The sequence below is a fragment of the Vicugna pacos genome, chromosome 23 (genome assembly GCF_048564905.1).
Source record: "Vicugna pacos chromosome 23, VicPac4, whole genome shotgun sequence".
Classification (NCBI taxonomy): domain Eukaryota; kingdom Metazoa; phylum Chordata; class Mammalia; order Artiodactyla; family Camelidae; genus Vicugna; species Vicugna pacos.
The window spans coordinates 16854323-16877801 of NC_133009.1; the positions used below are offsets into that span (position 1 = coordinate 16854323).

The window sequence follows — 23479 nt, forward strand, 5'->3', positions numbered from 1 at the left end:
GGTAATAAACATAAGGCCTTTTCTGGTGCCTTTCCTTTAAAAGTTAGATTAAAATTCAAGGCCATAGACAAAAAATGAAACAATAAATAGGACACACAGAAACTGGTTTCAAGGCAGTCAACCAATATTGTGGGACAGATCCAAAAGGCATTGTAAGAAGAACCTGCCCCTACTTCTTAAGAGGCTAAAATCTAAAGTACCAGATTTTTTTAAATGGAATGGAAAATTGCACATTTGGATAATTTCCAACACAGAGCTGAAAATGTTAGAAGAGCTTTAGAAAACTGACAAACTACAAACTAAAACAAACATATGATCCTTCAGATAAAAAAGCAAAATCAAAAGCTCCTTCAGCCTCTAGGTTTCAAGGACCTATTCAAAAAGATACTGGCAGATACAGCAATCAAAAAAATATCTGAAGAGGCACTGCTCCATATTAGCAAATAAAGCGTGTGTGTGTGTGTGTGTGTGTGTGTGTGTGTGTGTGTGTGTATGTAAAGAACAATGGCCCCAAACCTACCAATGATGCTGCTCTGAAGATGACTCTGGAATCTAGTTTCCTATTGTTGAATTCAAGGTGAACTATACCTGTAAATATAGGTGGTCAGTTTCCTTGTAGATACATGTGCCATTATTTCTACCATAAATCCTACAATAACATAATGAATCTATCAGAGAACTAAAACTACTCAGATAGGAGGAATTTCTAAGAATTTCAAATCCTAACCCACGCCCCAACCTGTCACTGTGGGTCAACTATAAACAGAACACTTCTCTCATCCGTCTTTAGAAAGCTCCCCCAGCAAATTAATAGGAACTGTCAAATAAAATATTCTCCTAAAGGCTTGTTTCTAGAGATACCAGTTCTCCTGAACGCAGCCAAATTATATCTGATCTGGATATTTGTGTTAGGGTGGCAAATAAGATTGAGGAGGTAATTCACAAGTTAGTTGTAGTTCCAGAATTTCCTGGTATCATTTGGAAAACTACAATCTACATGCCTTTTGAAAGTTTTCCAGTCTCTCTGTTTAAGTCTGTATTATACTCAATCTTATGCTCCCCCGGTAGCTAGAGTCTTAAACGCTACTGCATGGATCCCATTTTACCAGATAATACAGCAGGTAATCCTGAGACCAAAACAAGGATACAATCTTGCTGATTACCAAAACCACTATCTCAATTTAAAAAAACATGTCAGCAGTGCAGATCTGAACAATAGTGACCTCTCCTGTGATCTGGCCCAAGAGGGTCAAGAGGGGTCTGAGAATGAAAAATTCCATTTTTTGCCTCAAGACACTAACCACATATACAGAGAAAGCAGTAAATTCTACTTTGACCTAAAGTAGCTGATCTACATGTATTTAAGAAGCTCAAATTTCCACTTTTAGCAATTACTGAATAAACTCTCCAGAATTAGTTCCTCTTTACTTTGGGTCGATACATTGTTTCATTTAAATTTAATCTAAATTCTACCCCTCCTCAAAATCACATATAACCTTTCCCTTTCCTCTTCTTTGGTTTAGTAAGATGCTGAATCTCTCTGCAGCTCACTCTTGCCCAAGCCAAGGATGTGAAAGACATTTACCCTCTGTTCAGATGGGAATGAATCATGATTGTGATGACTAGTATTTGGGAGTCATCTATGTACTGACACTGCCTAACATACAGACAGAACAAAGAAAGACGAAAGGAACAAGAACGGATGGCCTAGGTAATAATAATAATCTAAAAGGCTGGAGAGAAGAAATGAAGCCAGCGAAGATGGGAAATGAGGTGTCAAAGCAACCTTAAGAGAGTCTTTCCACTGACAGCACTGTGCTTCCCAGATGCCTACTACCTGAAGATCCTTGCGGCACAAGAGAAGATCTTGGCCTCCCCGTGGCCCCTTCGCCAGTTATAACATCTAAGTTATACTTCTGAATAAAAGAGATACCTAACAAAACAAATATTTCTTGCACAAAAAAAGTCACTCAAATTTGTGAGAGAATATTAGTATTAGTTTGGACAAGATAAATTTAGTAGCAGTGGCAGAATCAGGAAGTAAATCTTGAGATCTAGTTACAGGTAGATTCTGAAAGCACGTAGATTTAACAACCAGTGGGGAAATATCAATAAGACATTCAGAATGTTCTTTTATGGACTGCAAATACCTGGCATTCAAGCTCACTTTCCACATCTTCACATATGGCAGATCACAGTCCTTTTCTGGAGGCTCAATGTGGTCTCAAAAGCTTTTTCAATATAAACACCATCAAGAAGTGACTATTTCATTAAGCAAAGAGCAGAGCAGGCAAAAGAGATGAAAACTTCTATGCATTCTATACAAAAAGATTCAGTAAGCTTATCTTTTTTTAAAACAAGAAAAAGATTAGACTTTCATTTCCAGTTCTGCATGTAAATTACTACTCCACCCTAACAAGTAAGAAGCTACTCTTCTGGAAGCCATAAGCAAAGGAAGGATATAAGGCAAAGCACTGCCCTAGACTGGAGAGACAGAATACAGGGAATCTCAACATACCGGAGCAGACTCAGGAGCAGAAACTACAGTAGCAACCACTGTCAGGTAGGAAATTTGAACTGTAATTGGAAAATTGTTGGGAAGTGGCTCAGTGTGGGGTGAGTCTGAGAGTTAAAAACTCCAGGAGAAAGCAGTCACAGGGAGGCCCCCATAATATTGTGAAATTCACCTCCAGCAGCTTAACCAGATTCCCATAGGAATTATCAGAGAAAAATCCCATTATGCTTCCAGCAGAAGGATGGGAAAGAAACCACTTTAAAATATGCTAGAGTGCTAGAGTAGTTCTTCTTAACAAGCCCTGCCCTCAGGGAAAACTAGTTAACCAGAAACCAACCTGCTGGGACATTACCAGAACCTAAGTGACCTGGGGAAAGAAAATCCCCAGCTCTAGCTCATTCTAGTCAACCTGTCAGAGCAAAAGGGGGTTAGAAAAAAACTAAAAACTACTTGTGAAGTTCAAAGCCCAGAGGCACAGGCTCTGAGACCTAATTATAGAACACGGAACGTTTCCCCTCCCCACACACCTCACCATCGCATTACCAAAGGCCTTTCTGCAGCAGTTCTTTTGACCCAGTACATCATGTCTGGGTATCTAGAAAAAAATTACAAGGTATACTAAAAGGTATAAAAACAATCTGAGAGACAAAGCAAGCATCAGAACCAGATGTGGCAAGGATATTGGAATTATCAGACCAGCAATTTAAAACAACTATGAATAATATGCTAAGGGCTCCAATGGATAAAGTAAACAGTATATAAGAACAGATAGGCAATGTAAGTAGAGACATGGAAATCCTAAGGAAAAAACAAGGAAATCAGAGCTCAAAAACTCTGTAACAGACATAGAGAATGTCACTGACGGGCTTATTAGTAACCTGGATACAGCTAAAGAAAGAAACTCTGGGTCAGAGGATTTATCAACAGAATGCTAAAAAACTGAAAAGCAAAAAGAACAAATACTGAGAAAAACATAACAAAATATTCAAGGACTGTGAAATAACTACAAAAGATGTAATAAACACACAATGGGACTTCTACAAGAAAAAAGAAAGGAATAGGAGAAACCTTTGAAGCAATAATGGCTGAGAATTGTCCCCAAATTAATGTCAGGTATCAAACCACAAATCCAGAAAGCTCAAAGAATACTCGGCAAAATAAATGCATCTCATTTTCAAATTTCAGAAATTCAAAGGTAAACAAATCTTGAAAGAAGCCAAAGGAAAAAGGTTATACTTGACTGAGTGGAAAAAAAGAAATGCAAAGTACAAAGTGTTTTCTGTGCTCTAGACTTACTTGCGTTGCGTTAGCTGCTTACACGTCTATCCCACTAACTTAAATAATTTGATATATCTTAATATTTTTCCTATACCTAAAGTGAGCCTTTTTTTTAATAGAAGCTAAATAAATGAGTGAGGGAAGGCATTTAAAAAGGAAAAAAATGAACCTTAAAAATGATAAAGGGAAAAAATTACTGCTTACTAATGCTGATCTTATATGATTTAATGAGGGATTCTCAAAGTGGGGTATGCATGCGTACTCCTGAGCTACACAAAAGCTTTCCAGGGGGCTATAGAGCTTGGGTAGTTTGACAAAAGGCCTATATATCTGGGTAGGTTCCTCTCCCTGCCCCAATTCTTTCATAAGATCACGTATCATTTACTCACTCATTCAAATACTGATTATCTACCGCACTCCATACACTGTACAAGAAACTAACAGTAACAGCAGTAAACATGAATACACACACAATAAATTTTTTTAAGTTGTATGTAAGAGATACAAAACGGGTACTGGGTTAGAAAATCAAGAAGAGGAAAGGAGCTACTTAAGTAGGGGATCAAGGAAGGACTTCAAAGGAATAGACATGTTAGAAAGAAAGGTCAGTGTGACTAGTAAGTAAAAGGGAAAACAAACCAAAAGAGGTTATATTATAGAGCTAAGGAGGGGCCAGTGGTGATCTTCCCAAGAATCAAATGGGATTAAGTGGAGGGGCAAAGCCACAATGGAATGTGTTAAAAAGGAAAGCAAAATTAAAACTGTATGTTCCTTATAAATTAATAAAGAGAAAGTACTATCTTATCAAAACGTATGGGATGTGTAATGAGAGAAATCTCCTTCAGAAATACTCATATCCTTCAATTTTTAAGTAATAAAACCACAAAGACTGAAAAAAAAATATGAACCAAGCATTAGAAATTAGAATACAAACCTAAGTAAAAAGGGGAAATGATCGTTATAAAGATATAAATCAAACAGAAATAACTGCTAAAACACACACACACAAAATGGACTTGCTCATGAAAGCAAAATTACTGATACAGCTAATCCTATAGCTAAGTTTCTGAGAGTATAAAGGGAAAGAAGTTAAGAAACTTCACTTACATAGATATAAAACAGATTTTTAAAATTTACTTATCAGAGAATATATTCAATTTTATACCAATGAATAAATTCAACTATTCCTAACTAAAAGTCTTAGAAAGTCAGAAATAGATGAAAATATCCTTTACTTGATGAAGATACACGAGAAGCCCCAATGTTGACCCTTTTCAGGATTCCTATCTTACAAACCAGGAGCAAAACAAGGCTGTCCTACAACATTCTGTTGGAAATCCTAAATAATGCCACCCCCCCCCCCAAAAAAAACAGACACAAAGACATTGGAAAATATTAGAAAAGGAAGTGGCAAATGTATGTTCATGTATAACTGAAAAATTGTGCTCTACACTGGAATTTGACACAACATTGTAAAATGATTATAAATCAATAAAAAATGTTAAAAAAAATAAAGGTTAAAACCATATTTTCTATCTCAAAAAAAAAAAAGGAAGTGACAAAAGTATCCTCTGCAGATAATATAGCTATTTAGAACATACAGTAGGATCAACTGAAAAACTATTAGAACTAAAAAATAAATAAACCAAAAAAAGTAACATGTTAGCTCAAAGAGAGGAAAACATGCCAAAAAGCACTGATTTCCCATAAACTAGGAACAACGACTTAGAAATGTATTTTTTAAAAGCTCCCATTCACAACCATTCACAATAGCAACAAAAGCTATAAAATACTTAGAAGTAAATTTCACAAAACATTGACAAAACAACTCTCCAACTTAACTGAAGGCCATTAAGGAGGATCTAAACTGGATAAACATAAATTCAATGCAATGCAATCCCAATCAAAGTATCAACAGACAAAGTGATTCTAAGGCTCACTTGAAAGACTCATAAAAACACCCAGGATATTTTAAAATAGAAAAATAATCAGGGAGGCTTACCTCACATCAAATAATAAAGCTTATTAAAAAACAACACTATGGTCTGAAGAAAAGATGAGCGAATTAATGAACAAAACAGAGGGTTCAAAAACAGATGTGAATTTATGTAATTTAGGATATTAATTACAAATCAGAGGGATAATAAAAGTTAAAAAATTTAAGCCAGATATATTTACACAAATAAATGAATAAAAAATTTCCATAAGTATTAAGCATTTTGTAAAAAAAAAACTATGAAAGATCTAGAAGAAGGCAAAAAAATGTTCATACTATTGGGATTAGGAAGGCAGTCTAAGCAAGATGCAATACCAAGAAGACTTTAAAAATGGTTCTCATTTCACCTCATAAAATTTTAAAACTTCTATACAAAAACAAAAGACTTCATAAACAAGTCTAAAAGATAAGCAACTGACAGGGAGAAAATATCTGCAGCACACATAATAAACAAAGGCCAAATCCATACTACGTCAGGAATCCTCCCCCAAGTCAATTTAAAAGACAACTCAATGTAGGCAGACAGATAAATGGGTAATTAACAGGAATACAAGTGGCCAACAAAATTAAATTGTGCTTAACCGCACCACAAATCACTAAATTGCAAATCAAATCAACTTTATCTACGTATGTTCTAACTTTTCTGTCCGTGATACTGACAAAAATTAAGATGACTGATAATATCAGGTGTTAGGGTGTGCAGAAACAGCAATTCTCAAATCACTGTAAGGGTACAGTGGCATGGTTTTGGGGACAAAGCAATTTGGCATTTACAGCATAATTACAGTATCTGGATATAAGACTAAAGCGTAGAGAAGCTATATGGCTTTTACCCTTTGATCAGATAACCAACAAACCAAAGTCTCAAAGTCCCTGGCACATGCTGGGTAATAATAAATTCAAAATTCAATTCTCAATAAAAGCCTCAAGTGTACATTCTCTGTAGCATGGGTGAAAAAGAATTTTTATTAAATAGCAGATGTACAAGCAAAAGGGCTGACGCTGTGTTGTAAAATGTTAGGAGTCTAAACCGTACTCTTACCAGAGTGTAGCTACAGAAAGTAGCCACGAGGGAGATTCCTGAATGAATAAAACATTCTTCCCCAAAAAAGGAGCCTTAAATATAATTTATTTCGAGCTAAAACCTCAGAGGTTCTGTGCCTAAAAATGTTTACCAGTTGCTTTAGTCATAAAAATTGCATAGTCTATTCAGAGTATCTGAAATAGAACTACAGTCTAATATGACTGAGCTTTACTATACCCCCAAAAGAAAAATAGTTGAGTATATGGAGTTATTCAGAAATGCCCATTTACACTCCGAAGAATGATTGCTGTAGCAGTTTCCTACAACCGCTGTAACAAACTACCCCAAGTTTGATGGTTTAAAACAGTAGAAATGTCTCTCAGTTCTGGAGGCCAAAAATCCTAAAGCCGTATCACTGGACTAAAATGTGTTGGCAGAACTGTCCTTCTTCCAGAGGTTTTACAGGAGACTGTTCCTTGCCTTTCCAGCTTGGAGTAACCGTTGGCACTCCTAGATCTGTGGCCACATCACTCCAATCTCTGCCTCTAGAGTCACACTGCCTCCAGTTTTGCACGTAAGCGCTCTCTCTGCCTCTCTTTTATAAAGACACATGTAATGACATTTAGAGTCCACCTAGATAATCCAGGGTAATCTCCTTATATTAAAATCTTTAACTTAATGACACATGCAAACCTCTCCTCTCCTCCAAATAAAGTGACATTACAGATTCCAGGGATTCAAATGTGGGTATCTTTTGGATGTCTATTTTTCAGCCTATCACACCTGCCAAGGTAAACCAACTCCTCACCACAAACATTTACGCCTTTATCCTGTATATGATTTGCTTCCTTAATTTGCTTTTCAAACTGTGAATCATATATCAGAAAATATGCTTTTAAATTACTCAGATCACTCTATTTTCCTACAAAGCATTTTTCTTCATTTGTTCCCTAAGCTCTAAGAAACTCTTTTCTGTAATAAGAAATTTATCTTTTTCTTCCATGGTTATTGCCATCTCTGAATATAAATTAAGGTCACATAAAATTAACTCTCCCAATCTTTAGCATTTTTCTTTTCCTTTTGCATTATTTTACACAACATGTGAATGAGCAAACGATTTGTTCCTTAATTAAAACACTGCTTGCTCACAGGACACAGGTGTTAAGAGTTTAGAAATTTATTCAAGACTAGGCAAACCAGGGAGCAATAAAAAATTCTGAATAAGCAATCCAACTGCCATCATAACACTGCCTGCTGTAAGCATCACCTCATAAAAACCACTCGCAGCAGCTTAATCTAAAGCTACAGCTGTAAGACAGACACTAATTACTATAAGCTTCTAAGACACGAAGAAAGTATTCTTTACTAGAAAAGTTATTATTGTACTAAACATCTGGAATGCTAACCTAAATTACTTCTAATAACCTAATAGCTTTATTTTAAAAGGTAATATAATCAATTCCTAATTGGATTATACCTTTTCACATTCTGGAACACAGAGCAAGAAACTTTCAAAGGTGATTTACCGAATCTTCATTACCCAGTTTTAATTAAGTTTTCAAGTACTACTGGTAACAGACAATGCATTCTAGTCTCTAAATAATGTATTGTTACAGGAAAATGTTTTAAGGTGGTGATAAAGAAGTACTATGGGAGAGCATGGCTCATGTTAAATTATCTAGATCTGCATTTTAAATAGTGCTTTAAAAAACCTTATCTCCTCTAACACTACTTCTTCACTTCCCCCACCCCAACAGATACTTTTTTAGTGGCCCAATTCAGTCTTTCCCCAAGACTTCAGAAAGCACCTATCAAGGTCTACCATTAACTGACACCTGTTATACCATCAGCAGCCTTGCTTTTCTTCTGTCCCTTTGCCTACCCATATAAGAAGCTAACACACCCATAATGAAGAACAGTTGAATTCAACAGTTTAGGGAACATTTACTGAGAGCTACTATGTGATGGGAAATGAGACCCTCCATGAGTTCACTGGCTCCTGGGCCCTGAACATGTTTTCAATACAGTTTGATAAAAGTTACAAGAGCACAAAGAAGCAGTCAAATGGAGGAGCAGAAATCAGAAAAGGTTTGCTAGAGAAAGGCACTCTTCTTTGGAGGAGAGTTAAACATTAAGGGGCAGTTAAACAACTGAGGAAAGCAAAGCAGTCCAGAAGGATCAACATATTAAACAAAGGCACAATTAAGCATGGTGTTTGGAAAATTCCAAGTAGTTCACTATTAAATGGGTGAAAAGAAGGAAATAGGGAGTAGTAGCAGGATGAGGCTGAAGAATTAAACTGTGGACAAGATCAGGGAGGCTCAATATGCCATGCAAAAGTATCCAGAGAAATCCACAGTGCAATGGCAAGGTCAGATTTGCATTTGAGATAAACAGACCAATTCTGGCAAGAGTGGAAGATGGACTTGAGGAGGCAAGAATATTATAGTTAAAGGGCTCAAAATGCTTCCAAAAGGGTTGTTAACTATAAGGATACATGAGGAAGAATGGAGCTAAAAAATATTTAGGAGGTAAAATACGTGGGATACAGGAAATAAGAAAAAGAGGAGAGTAAAGCCACAGGCCCTCAAGCTTGTGGGTTTTTAGATGTTGATGCTAAGAAGAGTGAGATAACAAAAATAGGAAACAGTATTTTCACCACTTCTATTTAACAGATGACTGGAAGTTCCAGCCAGATCAACCAGGCAAGAAAAATAAATAAAAGGCATCCAAATTAGAAAGGAAGAAATAAAAGTATCTATTAACAGATGACATGATCTTATACACAAAAATCTCTAAAAATTCTACATACAAACACACAAAATGTTAAAAACTGAACTGATGAATGAATTCAACAAAGTTGCAAGAGGGAAAAATCAATACACAAAAATCAGTTTAATTTCTTTCTATATACTAACAATGAACAGTCTGAAAAGGAAATCAAGAAAGCAATTCCAGGAAGGCCTTCAGGATGGTGGAATAGAAGGAACCCTGCAGGGTTCACCTCCTCCCACAAAAACATCAAAAATATACCTACATGTGGAGCAATTCTCACAGAAAAGCAACTGAACTCTGGCAGAAGATTTTAAACTAGCAAAGCTAAAAGAAAAATCTCCACATAACTGGGAAGAAAAGTTCTCTCCCCTGGGAAGCCCCTTCAGCAGTGGGGAGATCAGCGGGGACAGAAAGGGAGCTCCAGAGGCTTAGAGGAGGGCACAGCAGCCGCCTCCCCACGGCCTGAACAAAGAGGAGCCGGCAGGGAGGATCCAGGCCACCGCGCTGCGCTCCCCAGCCCAAGACACGACCTGCTGGTGTGTGCAAGGGCTGGGCAGGGAAGCTCGGGCTTCAGAGTACAGATCTGCTTCAAGGAGAGGATTGGGGCTGGCTGTGCAGAGACAGCCTGAGGAGCTAGAGTGTGGTTCAGGCTGAAACCAGGAGAGTGTACAAGGCAGCCCAACTGTTAGCATTCGCTCTCAAGGGGAGCGGCGGGACCCCACCATAGCAGCCTCTGACCCACCATAAGAGCCGCATTATTATAGCCATTGTTAACGTGAATACATGAAGGGAGGGGCGGGACCCCACCATAGCTTGCTCCCACAGTGGGGTTCTGCCTCCCAGAGCTGTAGGAGGGCACAGTTGCCCCCAGGTGGATGCAAGGCTGAAGACTGGGCCCATTCCCAGAGACCATGAGACTTCGGATGTAGGGGCTAAGGTCTCAGCCCTATCTTGGGAGGCTTTGACAGATGTGTGCCACTGGCACCTTTGTGGGTTCAGTGCAGGCAGGACATTCAAACAGACAGCTGGTACTCAGCTGGGGCAGGTCCAGCATTAATAGCAGGCACATGCATGTGGAGATGGGGCTAGGATCTGTAGTCCACAAAAGATCCAAGTGCAGGACTATGAGTGATTACAGCAGGTCCTGATGCCTGACTTCAGTGGATCTGCCTGTATTCCCACTGCTGGGGTGGGGCTGATGGCAGAATCAACAACAGCATACACTGCAAGCTCACAGAATACTTAACAGGCAACACCACAGGAGGCACTTCCTGGTGGACATCTTCAGACAAATACTCAGCGGCTCCTCTCCCAGCAGAAGCACTCCAGCCCTGCCTACCTCACACCAACTCAGAAACAGACCTGGGGGCTTCTACTTGAAAAAACTGGGGAGCAGGCCCAGCCACCAACAGGGCTGTAACAGCCAAAGAGCATAGAGGAGGCCTCACTCAACATCCAGTGTAGGCTCTGGTCATCACACCCAGTCATACCCCCATCTAGGGGAAACATCCAGCACCCATGGAGGGAAGACGTGGCAGCACCCATACTAAAAACAGTCCTCACAACAATAATATGAGAAGCAGGCAGGCTACACAGGGGCATTTTCACATAAAAAAAGCTCTTCAAGACCACAGTAGGTAACTGTTACTCCTAAATTCATAGAGTCAGAGAAATACAAATAAAATGAAGAAGCAGAGGAACCATCCCCAATAAAAGAACAGCAGAAATCCCCTGAAAGAACAAGCAATGAAGCAGACCATTAGCAAACAGAGTCCAACAACACATTAAAAAAAAAAATCACACACTGTGATCAAGTTGGATTCATCTCAGGGACACAAGGATGGCTAAACATACACAAATCAATGTTATACACCATATCAACATAAGGACAAAAACCACATGATCATCTCAACAGATGCAGAAAAATAATCTGATAAAATTCAACATCCATTCATGATAAAAAATCTTACCAAAGTAAATATAAAGGGTACATATCGCAACATAATAAAAGCTGTTTATGACAAACCTACAGCCAACATAACACTCAACGGTGCAAAGTAGAAAGCCTTCCTCCTAAAATCTGGAAGAAGAATTAGCATTCTCACTTCTTGCCCGACTGCTAGCCATAGCAATCGGGATAAGAAATAAATAAAAGGATCCACATTGGAAGGGAGGAGGTAAAATTGTCACTTATACAGAAGTCATGATACTATACATAGAAAACCCTAAAGACTCCACACAAAAACTACTAAAGCTGATAAACAAATTCAGAAAGGTAGCAGGATACAAGATTAACATTCAAAAATCTGTTGCATTTCTTTATACTAATAATGAAATATAGAGAACGAAAGTAAAAATATAATCCCTTTGAAAATCGCAACAACAAAAAATACTTCGGAATAAAACCAACCACGGAGTTGAAAGACATACGCTGAGAACTATAAAACACTGATAAAGGAAACTAAAGATGACTTAAAGAAATGGAAAAATATCCCATGATCTTGGAATGAAAGCATTAATATTATTAAAATGGCCATACTACCAAAGCAATCTACAGATTTAACACAATCCCTATCAAATTACCCAGGACATTTTTCAAAGAACTAGAATAATCCTAAAATTCATATGGAATCACAGAAGTCCCAGAATTTCCAAAGCAATCCTAAGGAAAAAGAACAAAACTGTGGAGGTATAACCCTCTCAGACTTCAGACAACATTACAGAACTACAGTAATCAAAACAGTGTGGTTCTGGCACAAAAACAGACATATGGATCAATGTACAGAATAGAGAGCCCCAAAATAAAACCACAAACCTATGATCAATTAATCTTCAACAAAAGAGGCAAGAATATACAGTGGAGAAAAGGTAGTCTCTTTGGCAAGTGGTGTTGGGAAAGCTGCAAGTAAATCAGTGAAGTTAGAATACTCCCTCACATCATAAACGAAATAAACTCAAAATGGCTAGAAGACTTAAACATAAGATAGGGCACAATAAAACTTCTATAAGAAAACATAGGCAAAACATTCTCTGAAACTGTAGCAACGTTCTCCTAGGTCAGTCTCCCAAGGCAATAGAAATAAAAGCAAAAATAAGTAAGTGGGACCTAATTAAACTTAGAAACTTCTTCACAAAGGATATCACAAACAAAATGAAAAGACAACCTGTGGACTGGAAGAAAATACTGCATACAATGTGACTGACTAGGGCTTAACTTCCATAACATACAAACAGCTCACACATCTCTAACAAAAAACACAGACATTTCTCCATTAAAGACATATAGATGGGTAACAGGCACATGAAAAGATGCTCAATATGGCTAATTGTCAGGGAAATGAAAATCAAAACTACAATGAGGTATCACCTCACACCAGTCAGAATAGCCATCATTCAAAAATCCACAAAAGATAAATGCTGGAGAGGGTGTGGAGAAAAGGGAACTCTCTTACACTGTTGGTGGGAATGTAATTTGGTTCAGTCACTATGCAAAACAGTATGGAGATTCCTCAAAAAACTAAACATACACTTATCATATGATCCAGCAATCCCACTCCTGGGCATATATCTGGAGGAAACTCTAATTCAAAAAATACATGCACCCAATGTTCATGGCAGCACTACTTACAGTAGCCAAGACACGGAAGCAACATAAACGTTCATCAACAGATGACTGGATGAAGAAGTTGTGAAATATAAATATTATAATAAATACTATACTACAAAAAATACTACAAATAAATATAAATAAATAAATATTATAATAAAAAAGAATGAAATAATGCCATTTGCAGCAACATGGATGGATCTAGGGATTATTATACTAAGTGAAGTAAGTCAGACAGAGAAAGACAAGTATCATATGCTATCACTTATGTGTGAAATCTAAAAAATAGCACAAATGAACTTATTTACAAAACAGAAACATACTCACAGACATAGAAAACAAACTTATGGTTACCAGGGAAGAAGGTGGGGGAAAGATAAATTAAAAGTCTGGGATTTGCAGATACAACTACTATATATAATATAGAAAACAACAAGGTCTTACTATTTAGCACAGGGTACTATACTCAGTATTTTATAACAACATGTAATGATAAAGAATATGAAAAAAACATAAATGTGTATAACTGAATCAAATGCTGTACATCAGAAACTAACACAATATTGTAAATTAACTACATTTTAATAACAAAAAGAAAAAAAAGCAATTCCACTTACAGAAGCATCAGAAAGAATAATACTTAGGAACAAATTTAACCAAGGAGAAAATAAAACTTTTACACTGAAAATTACCAAACACTGCTAAAAGAAATTAAAGACATAAATAAATGGCAAGATACCCCATCCCCTGTTCTAGATCAGAAGACTTAATATTGTTAAGATGACAATATTACCTAAAGCAATCTGAAGATTTGGTACAATCCCTCTCAAAAATCCAACAGTATTTTTTTCAGAAATCATAAGATTCATCCTAAAATTCATATAGAATTTCAACAGACCCCAGATAGCCAAAATAAGCTTGAAAGAGAACAAGTTGGAAGACTCATACTTCCTCATTTTAAAACTTACTACAAAGCTACAGTAATCAAAACAATTTAGTACTTGTAAAGACAGACATATAAATCAACCAATGGAATAAAACAAAAAGCCTAGAAATAAATTCTCATATATTACAGTCAATTATTTTGACCAGGGTGCCAAAACCGAGCAAAGGGGAAAGATCAGTCTTTTCAACAAAAAGTACTAGAAAAAATGGATATCCACCTGCAAAATAATAAAGTTAGACCCTGACCTTATCCTACACACAAAAATTAACTCAAAATGGATCAAAGATCTAAATGTAGGAGCTCAAACAGAGGGGAAATTTTTCATGACATTGGATTCAGCAATGCTTTTTTGGATATTACCATCAAAAGTATGGGCAAGAAAAGAAAAAGTTGATGAGCTGGACATTATTAACATAAAAAGCTTTTGCACGTCAAGAGGGTGAAAAGGCAACCCACAAAATGCGAGAAGATATTTGCAAATCATAAACCTGATAAAGGATTAATGCCAGAATATATAATTACTACAACTCAATGAAAAACCAAAGAACACAACTCAAAAATGGGCAAAGGACTTGAATGGACATTCTCCAGAGTAGATATGCAGGTGGCCAATAAGCACATTAAAAATGTTCAATATCACTAATCATTAGGAAGATGCAAGTCATAACCAGAATGAGATACAACTTCATACCCATTAAGATGGCTATATAGCTATTATCAAAAACCAGAAAATAACAAGTGTTGACGAGGACGTGGCCAAATAAAACTCTTGCACACTGTTGATGGGAATACATTCTTATCTTGGGAATACAGGCTTACAAATCTGTACAGCCATTTTTACATAAAGGATGGTGGGTCCCTCAAAAAACTAAACACAGAATTTCCATACTACTCAGCAACTCCACTCCTGGAAAATACCCAAAAAAACTGAAAGCAAGGACTCAAACAGCTTTTGTACACCACGTTCATAACAACAGTATTTATGATAGACAAATGTGTAAAAAACTCAAATGTCCATCAACAGATGAATAGATAAACAAAATGTAGTATATACAATGAAGTATTATTCTGCCTCCAAATGAAGTGAAACTCTGATACACACTATACAATAACTTTAAAACATACTAAGTAAAATAAGCCAAACAGAAAGGAATGAAGATTGTAATTCCACTTATATGAGTACCCAGAATAGTCAAATTCATATAAAGTAGAATAGTGGTTACCAGAGTGGAAAAGAGTAGTTACAGTTTGAGATGATGAAAAAGTTTTGGACATGGATGGGGTGATGGTTACACAACAATGTGAATGTACTGCACTTTAAAACATTTTAAAATGGTAAATTTTATGTTATATACATTTTACAACAATAAAAAAATCTTTTAAATGCTTTTAAAGGAAACGGTATGCATTTTCTAGAAAGGGATGAGAAGCTGAATTCCACTTTGGACTTGCTGCACATAAAACTACACGCAGATCATCCTGAAGAATAAACACATCTGAAACATGAAAGGTTCTGGTGGGAAATTTCAGCTTATAGTAGTCAAAACTCTAAGAGAAAGGAACCAGCAGTGTAAAAAGAAAAAAATGGAATAAGGATCAAAAGAAACTCTGGGCTTGTTAATTGAACACACAGGTGTAGGAAAAGTAGTATTCAAAATTATCCTACCATTTATCAGTGTTATGGATTATCTGCAGCTGGTTCAAAAATAAGTCATCAGCAATAGGAAGAAACCTACTGGTGAACCTCAACCCTGCCATAAACTACTCTTCGAAGACACTACAAAAATCAAAGTATGAAATCCTGCCAGGGTTGAAATAAAGCATGTACCTATTTCATATGATTCTATGAAGAATATATGATAGCTATTACTTTTTTGTAATAAAAGCAAGACAAGAATGCCTATCCTATCCAACCCACATTTCTCACAATAAAAGAAAAATTACAGATTGTTTCTGAGGGGCAATAAACATTCACCATAGCTTAGCATATAAAAGCTAATTTACTTTGGGCTGGATTATGGTAACAATTTAAGATACACTAAAATATTCCATTTATACATTTTCAGTGGCTTCTGAATTAGGTCTCCAACTGTGGTAGACTGGATAATGGGTCCCCAAAGGTGTCCACATCCTAATGCCCAGACTTCATGAATGTTATATGTTGCAAAAAGGACTCTGCCAATGAGATTAAATCAACAAAACTTGAGATAGAGACATTATCCTGGATTATCTGGATTTGGCCCAATATAGTGACAAGGGTCTTGAAAAGAGCAAAGGCAATGTGATAGAAGCAGAGGTATAAGTCAGAGAAAGAAATCTGAAGATGCTACCCTGCTGTCTTAAAGATGGAGGAAAATGGAGGAATCCATGAGCCAAGACTGTAGGCAACCTCTAGAAGCTAAGAAAAGGAAAGGACAGGAATTCTCCCATAGAGCCCCCTCAGGGAACACAGGCCTGCCAACACCTTGATTTTAATCCCCTAAGACCCATTTTGGACTTCTGGCCGTCAGAACTGTAAAATAAAACACTTGTGTTGTTTTTAAGCCTCTATATTGTGGTAATCTGTCATAGTAGCAACAGGAAACTAATTTAACAGCTGAATCCAAATTATCAAAAGCCAAAGGCAGAGTGGGAGAAAGAGGAAAAAAATATGAACTTCAACTTACTTGCCAATAAAGGCTCATCTTCCACAAAAAGAAAATTAAATGCAGGGAAAAAAATCTTAATAATAAGAAGCAGTCCTCAAATTTGACTGCATTTAAGAAATCACCTGGAGAACTTTTACACAATTCTGATAGAGGTCCCATTTCAGACCAACTGAATCATTATCTCTGAGGCGCTTAGCATGATTAGAAGGTCAGTCAGATGGTTTTTACGTACGGCCAGGGTTGAGAACCCATAATTCTAGCTAAAGACTATTTTTAAGTGACCTAAGGAAACTCCTGAAATTGTACCCCACTAAAGATGTAGTTCACCATTTATTCATTCATTAGTTTAGTGTATGCTTGTTGACTTTGCATTTGCCAATAAGTTATTCCAGGTAGGAATTTGCCTATACAAACTCCTAAAAGCAAAATTACTAAATCAAAAGGCAGGTAACTTTTTTCATCCTGACAAATACTGCTAAATTGCTATACCAATATACTCTACCACCCATTAAAAATTAGCAACATTTTGTTAAAAAGCCTGCCCAATCTGATAGGTGGGAAATGATATTTCATTGCTGTTTTAACTTGCAAGGCTTCAATCATGACTAAAGCTGAGTATATTTTCACAGCTTTACTGGCTATTTTTTTTGTCTATCAATTACTTATTCATATCCATTTCTATTCGTTTTTTAAAAAGTTAATTTGTAAGAACTTTTTCTGTTAAGGAAATTAACCTTTTGCTTGTTATGAGTGTTAAAAATTTTTCTTCAGTTTGTTGTTCTGTCTTTTGTCTTTGGTTTCTTTAGGCCACATATTTTTACTTTTATATATTTTTTAATGTATTTATCTTTTTCTCTATGGCTTTTTTGGAAAGCTAATCCATACTCTAAAATTTTAAACAACATCCATCACCCACACATACTTTATGTTTAATACTTTCAGCATTTCATTTTTTTACAGAGGCTGTGATCTGCACACACACTCCACCCCTCCCTATGTAACTGACAATTGTTCCAACATCATTTATTTTCAGTTCATCTCTTCTCCACTGATGAAGTTCCCATGCTACCATTTAACTCGTAACAAAGATCAGAAAACAGAAAAAAAGGCATAATGCTCATATAATACATGTGTGTGTACATAAAAACTCTAAAATACAAGCTTAACACACTAACTTCTTATATGGTCAACAATAAATGTGCTGCCTCACTCAGGTATATAGAGTTTACAAATTCCTTAATAACGTTAATGAGGAACCTTATGAGAATTCCTTAATAAGGTACACTGTCTCTTCCTTTCCCTTCACAAAAGCAACACAACTGTCACCAAGCTGACTCTTCCTCAAAAGCAATGAGGAAAAAAGCTCTCCCCCAGCATTTTCCCCGATGGTTGTACTCTGCCTTGCAAACAATTTGTTGTCACTAGGCAAGACAATTTGATAATAGGAAAATGGGTTACTGAAACAGGCATAGCCACACATTTTCCACAAATATACTCAAATAGTAAAGAAGCTGTTTACAAATTATTGGGTTAACTAGGGCTAGTCACTTTAACAGAGGATCCAGTTTCCTTATTTGTAAATTTATTTGTAAATTTAAGAATTTACATTTATATTAATATCAACAGCCCCCTTAGCTCCAAACTAAGTTTTGTGGATCAAAAAGCTTGCTTAAAATGTCCTTAACAATACAGTACCTAAGATAGACGTGTCCTCTTGAGCTAAGAAGGTATTCAACCTTTAGCAACTTCTTTCAACTTGAATACTTCAACCAATCACCACCAGTCGTTTCCTCCAATCTGCTTTTCAAAGCAGGTCAAAAAGAGGCATATTGTGTATTAAAGTTCACACATCTAGCATTCCAAGTTATACATATTTTTGCCTTGTCTTAAAATAGCTGATCCTGTCTTTCTCCACATCCACCTGGCCTGCTTGCATATATATTTTAAACACTGAGCTAGCTATAGAATTTTCCTCTGAACTGGTTATCTTCGGCTAGAGGCTGTACATGTGGGGTGCACCATTTGCTTTTTTTCCTCTTGTGTTATCTTTTCTTTTTTGCCCCCTTTGATCAGAACTTTCTGTTTTTATTGATTTCCTGAGTTCTGAGTTTCTTTCCTTTACCTCCTGGTTCTCATCTGACCGTCTACATTTTATGACTCTTCTAAAATGTCTCAACCTCTGCTTGCCAAAGGGGTTTCCAGTCTACTGCTTCATCCAGTTATTTCACTCTAGTGACCTACTGCCAAACTGACTCACTAGTACTGTAGTTTAGAACCTCAAACTCTGGCATAATTTAGGCTCCCAGCCCCAAACACGCAACAACTCTGTACCACAAACTAACCACATTCTTAGACAGGAATTAATTTTAATTCTCCCAGTACTCTAAAACCAAGAGACACACAAGACATTAATAATCTCCTGAGCAGAAAAACTGAGTTCCTCAGTAGAGCAAAAAAGACTACCAACTTCATTTCACATCCCCACCCAGACTACAGGAAACACCAAACAAGGGGATTATATTGATGTGTACAACCAGCTCACTACTGACTGTGAACTGTTGCTCTGTGCCATCAGCATACACAGTTGATCCCAATAAATACCTGCAGATTTAATGGCAAAATCAAACCAGTATTTCTATCTTTGAGAGGGAGATGTGAAACACAACTAAAGCATAAGGCAAAGCTTAAAGATTTACATAGGCTTATCATTAATGGCAAACCAAAATGGGAATTCTAGTAACTAATGACCTATAGCCCCAAACCGCACATGTCAGAGTAGATGTCAACAACTTTTGAAAAGGGGTATACCAAGGTTGCTAGCCTTTCTTGGGAAGAGAAATGCCCAGCAAGCACAGATCCCTGCCAAGAGCAGCAGAGGCACTGATGTACATACAAGTTAGCTTTAACAAGTAACAAGATAAGAAGTTACAGCAACATTTCCTCGCGTCAAAGAAAATATACCAACAGGGCCTAAATTTCTCGCAAGGGCATAATCTACCAAAAAGTTATATTTGTGATTAGTGAGTAAGCCAGAAAAAAAATCATATTAAGAAAGATAAAGGAGAAAGCTGAAGGCTGATGCCTCCACATTCTAACAGAAACTGGAATAACTCTTTCAGAAAGCAGCTACGAAATTCATTTCCAGAGATTCAAAACATTCATATTCTTTTGCTCGGTAACTCTAGCCCTAGGAAATAATGCTATTAATAATAAGTAACATTTACAGAGTGTTTACCACTTTAATATGAAATACTATTTAACCCTAACAACTCTCTGAAATAGGTACTACTGTTGCCCTCATTTTATAAATAAGGAAATCAAGTCAAAATATAAATAACTAAGTAAATAAACAAGCAATCTGCTTAAAGGTCTCACAGTTTCAGAGGCAAGACTCAAACTCAGGTCTGTCTGATGAAGAAGGCCTGATGCCCTTAACCATCACACCAATTATTATTACTATTAATACAAACAGTAATGCCATCAGCATGGAGATATTTGCTGAAATATCAGCACAGGGAAATTTCTCCAACCATTAAAAATAACAACTATTAATACCATATGCAATGACGAGTAATACTTACGAGAGAGACCACTAGCTTGCATCTGTGCTATAGTCACAGCTATGTCAAAGTTGTATTTTAGAAAGTAACATGGAGTTGTTAAGACTTTGTGGAGGGGGTTTCCCTCCATTTTTCAACTCCTATTACTATTGTTACCATATTACAACAAACGAAGATTTTAGCAAACAGCTTTAAGACAACAGATAACACTACAGGAGTGAAGAACATTTTCCTGGTGTCTCTTTGGCACATAGGGTAGATTTTCTTTTGCAGAAAAAGAAAAACAACTATTATGGAAAATAGCATCAGCCAGACTAGGATTCAGAGACCTCAATTCTCATTTTGGGTTCTTGATACAATTCCGAAAGGTAAGCTGATGGAATCTTTCTTCCCTTCTGGCCTTCTTTATCTCCTGGTTTTTGCAACTTGCATCAGAAAAGTTTAAAACTGGCAAAAAGCATGTCCTAAGTTTCAAAGGCCAGGGTCTTAGAAAAAGAAAAAACAAACCAGAAGCTGTAAGGATAGGAAGTGCTAATAAATCTAAAGATTTGCATAATCTCTAGGTTCATCAAAGCAGCAAAAAGTTGGCACAGCTCAAATATACTGGAAATAAATCAACTTGACTTTGACTGAGTCAGTATACAGCTCTAAAACTCTTTATCTATAAAATGAGTATGTTTTAGGTGACATACATATATATATTTAAATATATTAGCAATTTAAAATATATATTTAAATATATATTTATTTAAAAATATATAGACATATGTGTATGTATATTAGGGCAAAGCTACTTATTAGCAATTACACTTTGATAATCTTAATGTGAATTCTTTAAATAATCAATGTTAAAAAGAGAAAACCATAATAAAGAACTTAAGTAGCTAAAGGAGTAAAATCGATTCTCTCCTGAGGAAAACTGATTCCATATTTTTCAACAATAAACAAAAGAAAAACTGACATTAGTTCGATACAACAGATACTGTTTCAGGGCACTTTTTATATACAGTTTTCCCTCTGATCCCACTTTTTAACAAAATCCTGGTAAACCTATGTATGGCTCTTAACTTTTTAACTATATACCCCTTGAGAATCTGATTAAAGTTAGGAACTCTCATCTCAGGGTGGAAAATATCATACAAAAAAACACACATTCAAAATTTCAGAGTATTCATGGAACCTTAAGAGATCCCTGGACTGAAGGCCAAGAACACTTGCTCCACACTGTCTAAAAAAGAATTCTAAATCTTAGGGAAACACAGGCTACTTTCTCTAATTCCTCTCAGTGTTCTTCAGCTGTACTGCACAACGAGCTACTGCCACCAAAGACATTACAGTTTCATTCTTACAAAGGTAAACTTATGGAAACATAGGTACTACTTGTTAATTACTTCCATCTGGTTGCCACAATGAATGCTGAACCTCCCTAACATGAACATAAATACAAAACTAAAAGGAATCATAGGATCCAACCACAAGAAAATGATTAGACACATTACAGTATACGTACTTGAAATACTATGCAATCATCAAATATGTGACCAAATAGGTTGTAGCACAGAAAATGTTTGTGGTATCTAAAGTCAGATTTTAAAATACACATAAATTTAGATCTATATATAAAATATAGGTAAAACTACGTTTTAATCAAAACAAAAGCCAAAAGCTAAAATTTATTTCCAAAAGGAAATACATCAAAATTTAAGACTTAAAATTAAGTACTCAAAGCATGATTTTTTTCTACTTTAGTTTTTCAAAATAAAAAAATTAATTTTTTAAAATTAATAAAGTGACAAGTAAAAATTATTTGATTTAAAAAGACAACTTAGTAATTTATGGAATTTTCCCCACTCTTAGCTTTTAAATTACTTTTGAAAGGACAAAACAACATTAGAACATAGGGATTAAAACACAAATCAATCCGTTTAAGAAGCGAATGACAGCTTATTTACTCTGTGAAACTTTTTCCTCAATGGCACACCAATATTGTCTCAATTCTCCTAAATCAATTATTCCAGCAGATTATTCAAAAGGTTTCAAAATAAAACAAGTTGGCATTAATAATCATGTTATCTGTATTATGCATAACTGTAACATTAGCTTTTCAAAAGTTATGGAGACTTCTGGGGAAAAAATATTTCAGGAGACTACACTGATAAATTATCACTGGTTAATCCAAACTGGTAAATGAGACCTACACTTAAAGTCAAATATAATCAACTACAATAACATTAAGACTAGAGAAATTTAGTCCTAAGCTATAAAAAAGCATCTTTCCACTAATTCAATAAGGCATGTTTTCTTCACTTTAAAAATTAAGGGTAAGAGAATAAGTTCATTAAACCTAAACAGACATAATTTCTAATCTTGCTAAGTGTATTTTTTAAATAAGCATAGATTTTCTATAATTGATATTATAAAACAACATATAAATACAACACAACCACAAGAGGTAATTTCCAGCCAAAATAGGACTAGCATCTGTTTCTTCTACTCCCTCAGGCCCTTATCATATAAACAATCCGCAAAGTGGCAGTTTTGCTCCTAAGTGTATAAACTTGAGGTATTCTCTCATAATATAAGCAAGATATTTAACCCGGGTGAAAAGACACTAACGAAGCATATCAACCTTAAAAGACATTTAAGGGGTTTAGGAATGACACTGCACTATCAACCAGCTTAAATAAAGTAGAGTACGGGACATCCACAACTTCCCCCAAATCCCATTTTCACCCTAACAATCTGCATTAAATACAAAGATTCAAAACCTTGAAAACTAGACACACAACTATTCCCAGGATCCATGCCATGAGATCACTGAGATCAATCTCTGTCTCTTTCTTCACACACACTCCTTATATTTCACAAGGTGCTCTGCTGTTCACAAAACCCTTTCACTTACATTACCTCTTATGTCTTCACAAATAACCTGTAAGGTCAGTGAGGGTGCCTTTTTTTTTTTTTTTTTTTTTTTTTTTTTTAGATAGAAAAGCAAACAGACAGAAAGGCCAAGAATCTTGCTAATAGTGGAACCAGACCTAGAAACCAAGTCTCCTGCCTTCAGCTCTGAAGCTCTTTCTACTACACACAACACTACCCCTTCTGTAATACAGAAAAGCCTTCTATAAAA

At 36.1% G+C, this 23479-nt stretch overlaps 1 protein-coding gene across 3 annotated transcripts in view; it reads right to left on the bottom strand.

Annotated features, from left to right (window-relative positions):
• RNF2 (ring finger protein 2) overlaps positions 1-23479 on the bottom strand; it is a 42585-nt gene that overhangs the window by 12865 nt on the left and 6241 nt on the right. The window contains exon 1 of one of the 3 annotated variants that reach the window (XM_006198790.4): positions 521-588. The exons of the other annotated variants lie outside the window; for them this stretch is intronic. The gene's annotated coding sequence lies outside the window, so the exon portion shown is untranslated. Of the gene's footprint in view, positions 1-520; positions 589-23479 lie in introns of those variants that run through there. 3 annotated transcript variants of the gene reach the window in all.